General features: G+C 31.8%; 1 protein-coding gene across 2 annotated transcripts in view; it reads left to right on the top strand.

Moving 5' to 3' along the window:
* The first annotated feature begins 2,395 nt into the window (after positions 1 to 2,395).
* The window catches only part of LOC124371115 (telomerase Cajal body protein 1-like), a 48,906-nt gene continuing 38,376 nt past the window's right edge, over positions 2,396 to 12,925 (top strand). The window contains exons 1-2 of one of the 2 annotated variants that reach the window (XM_046829430.1): positions 2,396 to 2,589; positions 7,672 to 8,106. The gene's annotated coding sequence lies outside the window, so the exon portion shown is untranslated. Of the gene's footprint in view, positions 2,713 to 7,671; positions 8,107 to 12,925 lie in introns of both variants that reach the window. The other variant, XM_046829429.1, reaches the window with a different exon arrangement.

Below are 12,925 nucleotides of genomic sequence, written 5' to 3'. Positions count from 1 at the left end.
TATTCGGTTGTGTTGGCGCTGTGAGCACTCCGGCCAAATCTGTGGCGCTATGAGTTGTGGCGCTGTGAGCACATTCACGTTGTGGCGCTGTGAGCTTAGGCACTATGAGCCACCACCGAACCGGGATAGCTCGGTCACTCCTTGCAAATAAACTTCTTATCAGTGTACTTTCTGATCTTCATTGGATCGTTCATCCATTGCATTCCTAATTGATTCAGAACACAAACGACCAATAAACCGCTTTCCACGCAGACAGCAACATTTTTGAACAAGTAAGTGTGAAGACTTTGAACCGTAGTTATAATCATTCTGCTGAATAGCGGTAGGAAGTAGGCTCTATGTTAACTAGACGCGGTACGTGGACATTATTTTGTTGGTTTGACCTCTCCAGCTGTTAGAGATGTCAACGGTGATAGGTTCCCGAGCCGGTTGGTTTTTTTTTTGACAATTTTATTTACAATCTGTTCAGACATTCTTAGAACAATAAGTAAATTAGATAAAATAATAAATTAACACGAGTTAGACTCTATCCAGCGATAGAGCTAACACAAATAAACAAGAAAGTTTGAAATTAGAACCTAAGAGGTAAGTCCAGGATTGAGTGTCTCTTCAGACGTGTAACTGACGCACTATTATCCAACAGGTTCATCGCAAGATAGTTCGGATGAGTTTGAAGAGGGAAGGGTAGACTTCAAGTCGAGTGCAGAGCGTCTACACGTGCAGTTCAGAAGCCATAGTACTTCCTCTATTCCTATACATTTGGGATATAGAGTTAATTTTTACCCGGTGTGTTTTAAGTCAAGTTTTAAGTTTTTTTTTTTTAGTGCGTAATAGTTTTTCAGCCTCCATAGTCTTCAAAGTAGTAAGTCCCGTACCAGCGTTTGGTTTAACATCTTTTGTTTTATACTGTTGTGTTAAATTTTCTAAATTTTGCCATATAACAGAGTCTGATAATTAATTCAACTTTTGAAGTATTGTAAGTTATATTTTGATCCTAAAGTTTACATCAAGCATTGTGTAATTTTGATTGGAATATTTTGAGAAGAGAACTTTTTATTTTATTTTGTTAATTTAAACCTTTTTGGTGAAGTATACCTTTTTAGTTTCATTTTTAATTTTGATCAGACTCTAAATTAGATTTGACCGATTGAGAGAAAAAGCAAATCAAGATTTTTTAAAACTTTGTTAAATTTTGAGTGAAATTTAAAATTCGGAATAAATTAAGTATTTCCAAAAAGTTGTTCTGATTTATAGATAGCTCCAGACTTTATAAATAATATGTACTATAATAACGGTACAACTTAATTAAAATGTTCATGATCTGTTATTTTGTGTGGGAAAGAGATAGCGATCTCTGGTTTTCACCATTCTTAAAGATTTTTATGCTTTTCAAAATGAGGGAGTTTCACTGGCATTTTCATTTAAAACTTTTGAGTTGCCTCCAAATTCCTGCATTTTTCGGTAAAACAAAACATCTTAAAAATCACCAAATAAAATTTCCTTTCCTCATTACATCACTACCTAAAGGATATCTCCTTGTATAAACTTTAGAAAAAAATAGTAGAAGATGTCCTGACTAATTTTTTATTCGTCCTGTATAATTTAGTGTAGCAGACGAATTATAAGTCCAGTTCTGTCACCAGTAAGTCTGAGAAGATTCCATGTGCAAAACAGGTCTACAGGTAAGTTCTAGGAGCGGGCAGGAATTTACTGGAATCTGTTGAGCTAGTATTTGCAACGATACTTTGAGGAGAGTCTACTCTGACTGTTCCATTCTGACGGGATTAAAACATTAGAAACAAAGTTAGCCTCTATTATTTGGTGAAGTCGTGCAGTGTTTTTGAACGCGTGAATCTATATCTCTCTTCCTCCCATCTACGTAATCCCTCTCTTACTACATTGCTCTCTCTGCTTCTCGTTTTCTCCACCGTCACTCTTACACACACTCTTTTTCATCCCCACCAGATTTAAATAACTTAATTTTCACTTATATAAAGCTATTTAATAATTATTTTCATAAGTTATATATTTTTTATTGGATTTTAAAGTAATTATTGTAATTAAGACAATATATTGGCAGAAGGTCTTGTTCAAACAATAGCTGTTAGTTATTCCGCTGTAATCGTTTTGTTGCTCAATTCCGAGTCGTAGATACATCCTACTCTGTTAGTAATCCACGGCATATAAACACAATTGCGTCGTAACCAACACATATAACTATCCAAATTTAAATACAGAAATAATTTAATTTATTAGTGTATTGTATTGATTCAGGTATAGAGAAAAATAATAGCCACAAACAAAGAATAAAGAACGAAGTCCAGTATAACAGATAGAGAGCAGTGGGAGAACATCAATCATAGCCTGATTTAGGCAAATAGAAAAGAGAATAAGTCAGTAAATCATCCAACATTATTTCTATCAAAACAACATGTCCACATAGTACATCTTGGGGCTTCATGGCATTGTCAAAGCCCTCTTTTTATGAGTAAACCGGGAAAAATCATGTTTGTAACTCTTGGTTAGACTGTTATAAAAATGTCTTCTTAACCTTATACTTGTTAAGAGAATTATTTCTGTTTTAATCAGGTATACATACAATTTTGGCAACGTTCACTATCCATAATCAACAAAGGTTAAAAAAATACAAAATATTGAAATAAAAGTTCTAGTTCTTAAGTTACAATAAATGAAAGTTAAACTTTGACTGAAGTAAGTAAACGATTTTACTAGGCATGTAGTAAAATATCAAATGTCATTCTATGACTGCCAGAGATCTGATGAGCATTATTAATTAGGAAAAATTCCATCAGCTAATCTAATCACGTTTTTAAATATAATTTTTAGCCCTAGTATATACAAAACTTGCTAGCCTATAAGATTGTATGGTTCAACTCAAAACTACAGTAGTTCTAAGGTGATTTAAGTTAATTGTTTAAAATAATTAAATAGTAGTGATTTATTATATCGATGGTTATGATTAATTAATATCATTCACCAATTTCGATATAAAAAACCGGATCCGCTTATCATACCCTACCCCTCCCTACTACCACCAACACATAAAAATGTACATTTTATCCCCCACCTCCATTTATTTTGAAGCGTAGGCACCATACCATTATTTTAAAAAGTTGTTTAATTTTTATAAAGTTTTTGGAACATGTTTCAGTGTCCATTTTCTCTAAATCGCACCAAAGATGTTTCATTCCCCAACTTAATTTGAGGGGTCAGAAAATCCTAGGAAACAACTACTAGTTTCCTTAAAATTATAAACTATAAATAACTTACATTAATACAGAATAGGTCATTAATCCTTCTAATGCCGGCTACGCTTTTTTCGCACATCAATTACTTGTCTAAAAATGGGAGAATATCTTTGCAATGTGCAATCACGCAGGTTAGATTTTTTCTAGTTGGCGTTCAATGATGTGTTGAGTCTCTCTTTCAAAGTAATATCAACAACATATGGTAGAATGAAATTTTACTCAATCCATTATTTTCTGACCTAGGGTGGACATTTAATAAGCGGACCTCCGCTATTATTCCGTTATTCTTATCAAATGAACTATCCGATATTACAATTTATTGAACTTAAATTAAGAATTAAACTTATTAATAAATCATAATAATGTTTAATATAAAAAAATAAACAATAAGAAGTAACTATTGTTTGGAAAATTTTTAAAGGCGATGAATGAGATATTCTCTGTGAGTGTTGATTCCTGATTTTTCTTTTATGTTTTGTTGTTTTTATTTTGTTAATATTGAAAATTAGTAAAAGAAGAAGGTAGAAAAAGGTTATTTGTTATTTAATTTTATTTATGTATAAATTTGGTTCTTTGGTATTATCCAGAAACCACTATTTTTTTAAAAGTTTTTCTTACTCGGGACCTAAAAAAACTGCATTAATAGAAAGAACAGACTCTATTTGATATGATCTGACCTCGGAGAAGTTGGATGATCTAGGACGTGATCTGAGGTTGGAAAAAACTGATAACATAATTGCCCCTGGCCATCAGTGTGGGCTTTGATGGCGCCTTTCGCGCCACTCTGTACTTCTGGTGAAAATAGAAAACTTCCCTCTAGATAGTACTCTTCATCTTTGGTACTGTTAATAAAATATTTATGATAATGTAATCTAAACCTACCTATTTTGCTTAATAATAAGATTTAGATAGGGACAGAGTAGCCAACTCGCTGACATCACTATCTTTTGGGAGGCAGAAAACAAGGACCGATTGTCATAATGTCATGTCATTTTCACAGTAAGTCAAATAAAGTCTGAATTTTTGTAATAATGCAGTGTTTTAGGTATCAGGTGAGAAAAACTGTTCCAAAAATAGTGGCCTCAGGTTAATACCAAAGTACCCATTATTTATTTCAAAGTACCCCTTATTCAGTACAAAGTAACTTAGTGTACACTATGTGTAGCACGTGATAATTTTAGCCCACACTCTAATTTTAAAAAGTCATTATAACTTCCGTATTAACTAATGTAAGTACTTGACATTTTGTGTGGTAACATACTGTATATTAATACAGTGATATATGTTATGTTATGTTTTAATACTCGTATGTAATAATAAAAAATAAAATATATGAATCAGTTACAATTTTGGATACATTATTGTGCTTCCAAATAATAAAAGTAAATACAATTTTAGTTTAAATACTTTTTTTCTAATGTGTTTTTACTTGTAAAATGTAGATATAAATTTGTATAGTTAAAATTACTTTATCAGCAAAAATATACACAATTTTTTTTTTCTGATGAAAAATAGGACATTTTTATACAAGAGGCTACACTTAACTAAATTAGGGCTGGCATTTTTAGCACGAAAAGTATAGTATAGCAACTATAGTATAGCATTTTTTGCAACATCACAAAAACCGGATCAGGTAAAAGGTGTGTCTTTTGAGAAGAAAAAGCATAAACATATTGGTTTAAGTGGAATTCTCAGTTCCGCAAGCTAGACTTCCTGCAGAATTTTCCTGATGATTGAAATGAATTATTTGACTGTGTGATGGTATCCTGAGCCAACCAGTTCCCAAATAACATCATTCATATACAGAAAGAAAAATTTTAAGTGCATAAAAAATGTGCAGTGTGTCTCAGCCCTGTGTTCTGTCCCTTGAATTTTTTTTTTAGATTTATACGTCTTTCAAGTATTTTCTCATACAGACTCTACCTGTAGGGTTCATTGGAACAACATTAGGAGTTGGAAGTGTTAGATTTGACGATGGTATAATTGTACCTTGCTGCTCTGGATCTGGTGGCCTTAGAACCTGTGGCATCAATAATGGGACTGCAGGTATGAGAGTCCCAATGTAATATATGTTTTTAGAGGTGGGGTTGCATAAAGAACCTTGTGGAGGGCCCCAAATCCTTAATGGGCCCCACCACTACACATAGTGTAGGTATGGTGGAAAGGGTTGATTTAATGTGAACGTTAAGTTTAACTCCAGTTCACCTCCCTCTTAGTGCAGCATCTGGAATCTGACTCACAGGCTTGACTCATGGAATCTAGAGCCATGTTCGTCTGCAGAGATCCAAAAAAAGTTGGCAAATAAAAAATTCAAAATCAACTATTTACATTGTTTTGACATCAGAGACATCCAAACTACCAAATATAGTATAATCTAAGAGGTACTCTCATTGTCTCATCAGGTGCATAATTGAATGTACTGTGGTGTTTTAAACCAGTGTGTCTACGCTGCCTATATAGGAGAAATGGAAATGTTGTTCTGACTTATAGTATAGAAGGTTTCAGTGGAATACAGCTACATTCTTTAATATAAGATGATTATGTAAAGTCTATTAAACAGATTAGATAGTGAGATTAGAATATATTCACATTAAAAATTCTGTATTAAATAACATTAAATTTTAATGTTATTACTTCTAACTATGCTTTATAGTTGCTTGCTATTTTCATTTCAACTCATGTATTTCCCTGCTCATATCAAATGACAGGAAAATGTATCTTCAAAAAGAAAAATAATTAAAAAATACAAAATCTAATAAATGACCTACAGTAAGTGTTTTTATGCTGTGTAATGAAAACATCTTTGGGTGGATGAGTTTAGAACTATAAAGTCCTTTCTTCCTCTTGACCTCAACAACATTGAGAGTTGTCTATAGTAAAACTATTTTTGATCTAAAGTACAGGGTGATTCAAAAAGAATACCACAACTTAAAAAATTTGTATTTAATGGAAGAAAAATAATAGAACCTTCTGTTATTCATCATTACAATGAGTATTAAAACAAGTTTTTTTTCACTCAAAAACAAGTTCATAGATGTTCTATATGACCCCCTCCAGACTCTCGAGCAATATAAACCTGATACCCAAACTCATTCCACACTCTCAGTAGCATATCGGACGTAACAGTTTGGATAGCTGTGTTATTTCTTGTTTAAAAACATCAATGGTGGCTGGAGGCCGAAACACCATACCCCCATAAGAAAAGATCGCAGGGGGTAAGGTCAGGGCTTCTTGGAGGCCAGTGATGTAGGGCTCTTTCGCGGGCTGCCTGGCAGCCGATCCATCGCCTCGGGTAGTTGACGTTTAGGTAGTCACGGACAGATAAGTGCCAATGTGTTGGCGCTCCATCCTGTTGAAATATGGATTGTTGTGAGCCTTGTTTGATCTGAGGGAACAGCCGATTCTCCAACATCTCCAGATACTGTAGTCCAGTAGCAGCTTCGAAGAAAAAGGGACCAAAAACTTTATTGGCTGAAATTGCACAGAAAACGTTCACCTTAAGCGAGTCACGTTCATGTTCAATTGTTTTCTACGGATTATCAGTGCCCCATATACGGAAATTGTGCAAGCTGACTTTCCCGTATGTGTTCATCACTAAACACAATCTTTAACACGAAAGATTCATCTGTTTCCATTTGAGCAAGGATAAACTCACAGAAATCGATTCTTTTAATCTTATCAGCTGCAGATGGCTTGAACCAATTTCAGACGATAAGGTTTCATTACTAACCTTTTTTTGTAGGACTCTCCATACAGTCTTTTGTGGAAGTTGCAGCACTCTGCTAGCTCTTCGAGTCGATTTACCTAAAATGCGAACAAATGCTTACTGTATGCGTGCTACATTTTCATCACTCTTGCGCGGCCGTCCAAAAATTTTCCCTTTGCACAAACACCCATTCACTATAAACAGTTTATACCAACGTTTGATACACCACCTATCAGGAAGTTTAACACATACTTCGTTCGAAATGCATGCTGAACAACTGTTATCGATTCACTTCTGCCGTACTCAATAACACAAAAAGCTTTCTGTTTAGCAGTTGCCATATTAGCAATAACTGATGCTGACGCCTTGTCAACAGCGTCTCAAGTGAACAAATGAGCAACTAAATGAAATTTTAGAGCTTCCTTAATTCTCCAACAGGTAGTGCTTAGCTCTCCTTTTATTCTCTGCAGAGTTATAAATTTCTAAAGTTGTGATATTCTTTTTGAATTACCCTGTACAAAAAATAGTACTTGTTTTGTTTTTGAGTTAAAAGTGTAAAGGCTAAATTAAATATAAACTTATTATTACATGTATGATTTATTCAGTCTAAGCAACTATATAATTTCATTTTAATACTGTACTGAGAAACATAATTATTACCTGCCTGTAATAGATTTTTGTATTTTATGATTACAGGCTTTCAAAAAATGACTTCATGTTATACAATGAAACCATTTTCTCAAGCACTCTAAAAATTGTGAGTAAAAGTGGTAACTGTGATGGAAGAATTAAATGTTGTCCTTTTGCCAACTTCAGCAGTAGCTATGGACGATTGTATTAGACAAATTTCACACACAGAGACTGAAGTAATACAAGAAATTACCTGCTCTGAAGAGGTCAGTTTGAAAACTAAACAGATAGAGAATAATACAACTGATACAGTGGGAAAGGCTATTGATGGTGTTCATATGAGTGGACAGGAGGTAAATTGTTCAGTGACTGAAGGTACATCAGTAAAAGAAAACATAAATAATGAGCCCCTTAATCTACAAAATGTAACATTATTAACTGGTGCATGGAATGAATTCATCCACAGTGAAAAACATGAAATTTTTTAAAAGGTTGCAAGTGGTAAGTCTTAGTCAAAAGTTACTATCTTTTCTATTACAAATTCACTGCCATCATAATAGGTTTTTATTATAAAACGTTTAAGGAAACAGGTATGTCTATAAAACCTCAGGCTAAGTTATCTGCTGGTACCATTAAAATTAAATTATTGGATTTATGTTTTTATTTTTTTGTTGCCTTGTTATAAATAAATGTCTTTATTTACAAAAATAGAAAGTTTTAGAAACGTTCAATTGTGGTTTCTTTTTATGTTATTTTCAAAATATTAAAATGAGTTGAATTATTTGTAATTTTTTGAATATGGCTGATTAACATTATTATTATTGGTGTAAAAATATACAAAAACAAGTAATTTGATTTGGTTTAGTTTTATTACATAAAAGTGTATCAAATGTCAAAATGTATTAAGAACTATTGAACATAAGATGCTTGATGTTTAAAAACAAATTCTCATGTAAAGTACATAATTAATATTTCAAATAATTATATAAACTATGATTACATTGATTTCTATTGTGAAATTAGAGACAAACTGGATCTTCATTGACTTCAGGATAGACAATAGAATTTAAGAAATTTGCAACTTTCAAATTGTATTTTAAAGTATTAAAAGTGTAGTGTGCTATATTGAAGTATCTTTAATTCTATTTGAAAGTATATTTGGAAGAAACAATTTTGTTTTGTTATATTCAAGCTGTCACCTAATACTAAATCTTTGGTTACAATGTTGACATTGTATAATACATGGTAGCCTAAATGAGAATGGATTTTTTCAATTTATGTTAGTCTAAAACCCTTAAACTATAAAACTTTATTTGAAATCTCAAAATGATTTTCATGTGTGTCTTCATTCAATACAATTTTTCTGTACCTCAGTGTTAAGACAAGATTATTTCAAAGTGTAAGCATAATATATAAAATATAATCACTTTACCTGTTTATATAATTATTCTTTTACATTATTAAGAAAATATTGTGTATTACAATTACTGATAGCATTAATAAATTGGGTCACAGTATTACTTCTGCTTATGATTATTAGTAACATTCTAATCATACTTTTGAGTTGAAATAAAAGTTTGTGTTATCCTTGTTTTCTTTATTACATGGTCCTATACATTTTTGTAGATGATATTTTGTGACTAATCACGCTTACAATTATTGTGATCTTACAATTAATAGACATTGTTGGTTTGTCAGCATTCAAATCAATGAAAATTATTGATAAATTTAAATATGATGGCATTTTTCAACCCATCAAGATATTCATAGTCATAACACCAGGAAAAATCATATGTTTGATATATTCTCACTCAAACTAGAAAAGTGTAAAAGCAGCCTCATATTCATGAAAATTAAGCTTTTTGATAAGTTCCTGAGAAAGCTTGGTCTGTATATTTTTACATAGGTTTAAAGTAGTAACAGAAAACTGGTTGAAACAAAAAGTATTTTATTCTCTACATGAATATTTGGCCTGTGATATTAGTGATATGTTTTTAATTACATTGTTTTTTACTCACTTTATTCATAATACATTTGTATTTATATTATTTTGTTATTTTAATGACGTGCATCTTTATATGTTAAATTATTTTAGGTTTTGTTGTTATTTTAATGACGTGCACCTTTATATGTTAAATTATTTTAGGTTTTGTTGTTATTTTAATTATTGTTACTATTATAGACTTGTTGGTATTGTTGACTATATTATCTTTATATATTAGAATCTTGATTGTTTTATTAGTATTATTATTGCTATTGTTATTTTGCTATATAGTTTTGGCTTTGTCCATTGCACATTGTGTTTAAAGACCACAAAATTCTTAATGCTTTAATTCAATTTCAATAGTTTGAGAACACTTCAGGCTCCAGATCCGTTACGTCCATTTTTGTACTCAGATCTAGAGGTTCTAATAAAGAACTTAATCAAAAGATACATCGGACCAAATAACATGCTTATTAAACTTTTAAAACTAGACCTTATTGAGCAAGAAACCTTTTGAGCTACAAAATTCTTGTCATTAGACAAAAGAAATTTCTCAAAGATGTGAAATAACAAAGGCAGATGTACATTTAGACAAGAATGCCACAAGATACTGGTCAAAACGATCATAAAAATCATTGAGAGAAAGAAGCCTTCTGAAATACAAGAGTGTTCAAGGTTAATCAGCTTTGGGCCAAAGTTTATTTAACTACCAGATCAAGGAGACCTTAGATTTAATATACTCTTAGATATGCATTCTATGCAAACAACAGAATGTCTGGTAGTATTGCATAAAATGTACAATAATATACATTGCTTTTAAAATTATATAACATGCTTGAAAATATCTTTTATTGAATTCTTCTTAGAAGAAAACTCAAACTCTTAAAATAATTACACAATTTTTATTCATCATTATTACTTGCATACAATTTTCTGAATTGTGACAAATTATCAACCTAAGCCTTAATTTTTGTATGGAAATGAAAGTATAGAAAATAAATTTCCTATAAAGACTGTATTGGAGATAATACTTGAAGAGTTGATACTAATAACCACTATTCCCCATCGTTACAACCTAGAATTGTGTGATCCTATTAATGATGAAATACGTTTGGTAAACAGCTATATAAGAGAACTTGCAGTGAGGATGAGCAGAGTAGTTGTCATTGATCTTGAAGAGCTGAAAAGATTTCACTTTACTCAACATGGCTTAATAAAATTATCGAGGTAAAAAAAAGTTGGCTCACATGTTAATAGATTCACTTAGTAATGCTCATTTATGTGCTGATAATAAAACTGGTGATAAAGATGATCCTTTTAACTCAACGAAGTGGGGGAGAGGGGGTGCCAGATAGATGTAATTAAATCTGACATGAAAAATGTAATTAAAACAAAACTCAAACAATGATCTCTGGGCTTTTGCTTACTGCATTTCTGGAGACCTTGATCATGAAAGAAATATGAGTGCCGGGGTGGCAATAGTTTTTAGAAATGTAGTTAGTAAACCATCATTTCTCCGTGCATCCGCTGCATCTATATCGTCGCCGGTGGTGTGTTGTGTGGAGGGAGGTGAAAAAGTCAGCATGGGGCATAGTGAAGTGATTAGTAATGTTTTAGGTTCAGAAAAATCTATAATTGGCTGTTATAATCCTATTAAACAAAACGAACCCGAGTTTATTAAAAGATTAAATATTTTGGTTGAAACAATAAAATCAAAATACAAACATGTTGTTTTTATGGGAGACATAAACATTGATATTCTGGCCGTTGATAAAAGAAATAGATCCACCTATGTAGTAGAGTAACTAAGAAATAGCTTACTACATATTATAACCGTCAACGAATTTTGTTCACTGGTTGAATTTTCCAACTTGTATCACAGATTCTTCAAAATCTGCTATAGATAATATTTTCACTAATTTGGATAAAAATGTGTATAAAATAACAGGTATTAACACTCAACTTTACGATCACCACAATGGTAAGATGCTTGAAATACTAACTATTACAACTGCAGTAAATAAATATTCTAACACTATTGGAGTATAAGAGGAAATTTACTGACTCTAATGAGGAACAGTTTATCAATCAAACTTTGCTAGCTGAATCATGGCTGGATCTTTTATTAGTCACCAGTTGAAGTAAAATATGATACATTCCGTAACTTTTTATGCACAATTTCAATTCTTGTTTTTATAAAAATTTTTTCAAGGCAACATAACAATCTAAAACGGATATCAAATGAGCTCAAATTGGAAAAAAACACAATTAAATTTAGCAGTATAGCTAGAGAGCCTAACTGTAAAGCCAATGTCAAAGGAAGTTAGAAAAATGAACAAACAGTTAAAGAAAAACTGATCTCTTCAAAAAAAGCAATATTATAAAACAAAGATAACTCAAATAATGTAAACAGAACTTCTTGGCAATTAATAAATTCGGAAGTAGGGACAAACCAGACAAGAATTCAAAATTTAACTCTAAAAGTTAATGGTACAGTGTGCTCAGATCCTTCACAGGTTTGTAAGATATTTAATGATTATTTTTATAATGTAATTAACAATACTGCGATACCAAACTTGGAAACATCTCGAGAGTAATGAGGGAAAGTTCAGAGGCTGGTACACTTCCTAGTACACCTAGCTTTAAATTTGGCTTTGTTGATGAGAAGGAGATTGAGAAAATCATAAGCAAGTTGAAAAATGTATGTAGTTCTGGATACAATGGTATTCCTGTGGTGCTCTTGAAAAAGCTAAACTAGAGCCAACTGAAACCAATCACTCATTTAATAAATGCTTCGTTAATGCCTGGAATTTTTCCACACAAACTTAAATTACAAAACTGAAACCTCTATACAAAAAAGGAGATAAACAGTCAAGATCAAAGTATAGACAGATTGCATTGTTACCTTCAATCTCAAAAATATAAAAAAAAGGTAGCTTATAATCAACTTGTATACTTCCTTGAAAAAAAAAAAAAAAACTTATTTGAAACTTTTCAACATGGATTTCAAAGTGGGAGGTCTGCTATAACAGCAGCCTCAGATTTTGATGAATCAATTGTTGACAGTCTAGGTAGAAAATGTAAAGTAGTTGGTTTGCTTATTGATCTGAGTAAGGCATTTGACTCGATATCTCATGAATTATTATTATTAAAATTTAGTAGTTTGGGAATACGAAAGAACACATTGAACTGGATAAGGTCATAACCTTGCAATAGAAAACAATTCGTGGAAATTCTTCAAGTTAAAAACAATTACAAAATTTATTACTAATCCTCAGTGGATTGAAGTAAGTATGGAGTGAATCAAGAATCAAGAATCTTTATTGTCATCCCACA

Source organism: Homalodisca vitripennis, unplaced genomic scaffold, assembly GCF_021130785.1.
Source record: "Homalodisca vitripennis isolate AUS2020 unplaced genomic scaffold, UT_GWSS_2.1 ScUCBcl_943;HRSCAF=3927, whole genome shotgun sequence".
Taxonomy (NCBI): Eukaryota; Metazoa; Arthropoda; class Insecta; order Hemiptera; family Cicadellidae; genus Homalodisca; species Homalodisca vitripennis.
This window is presented reverse-complemented; position numbering and strand designations above follow the sequence as displayed.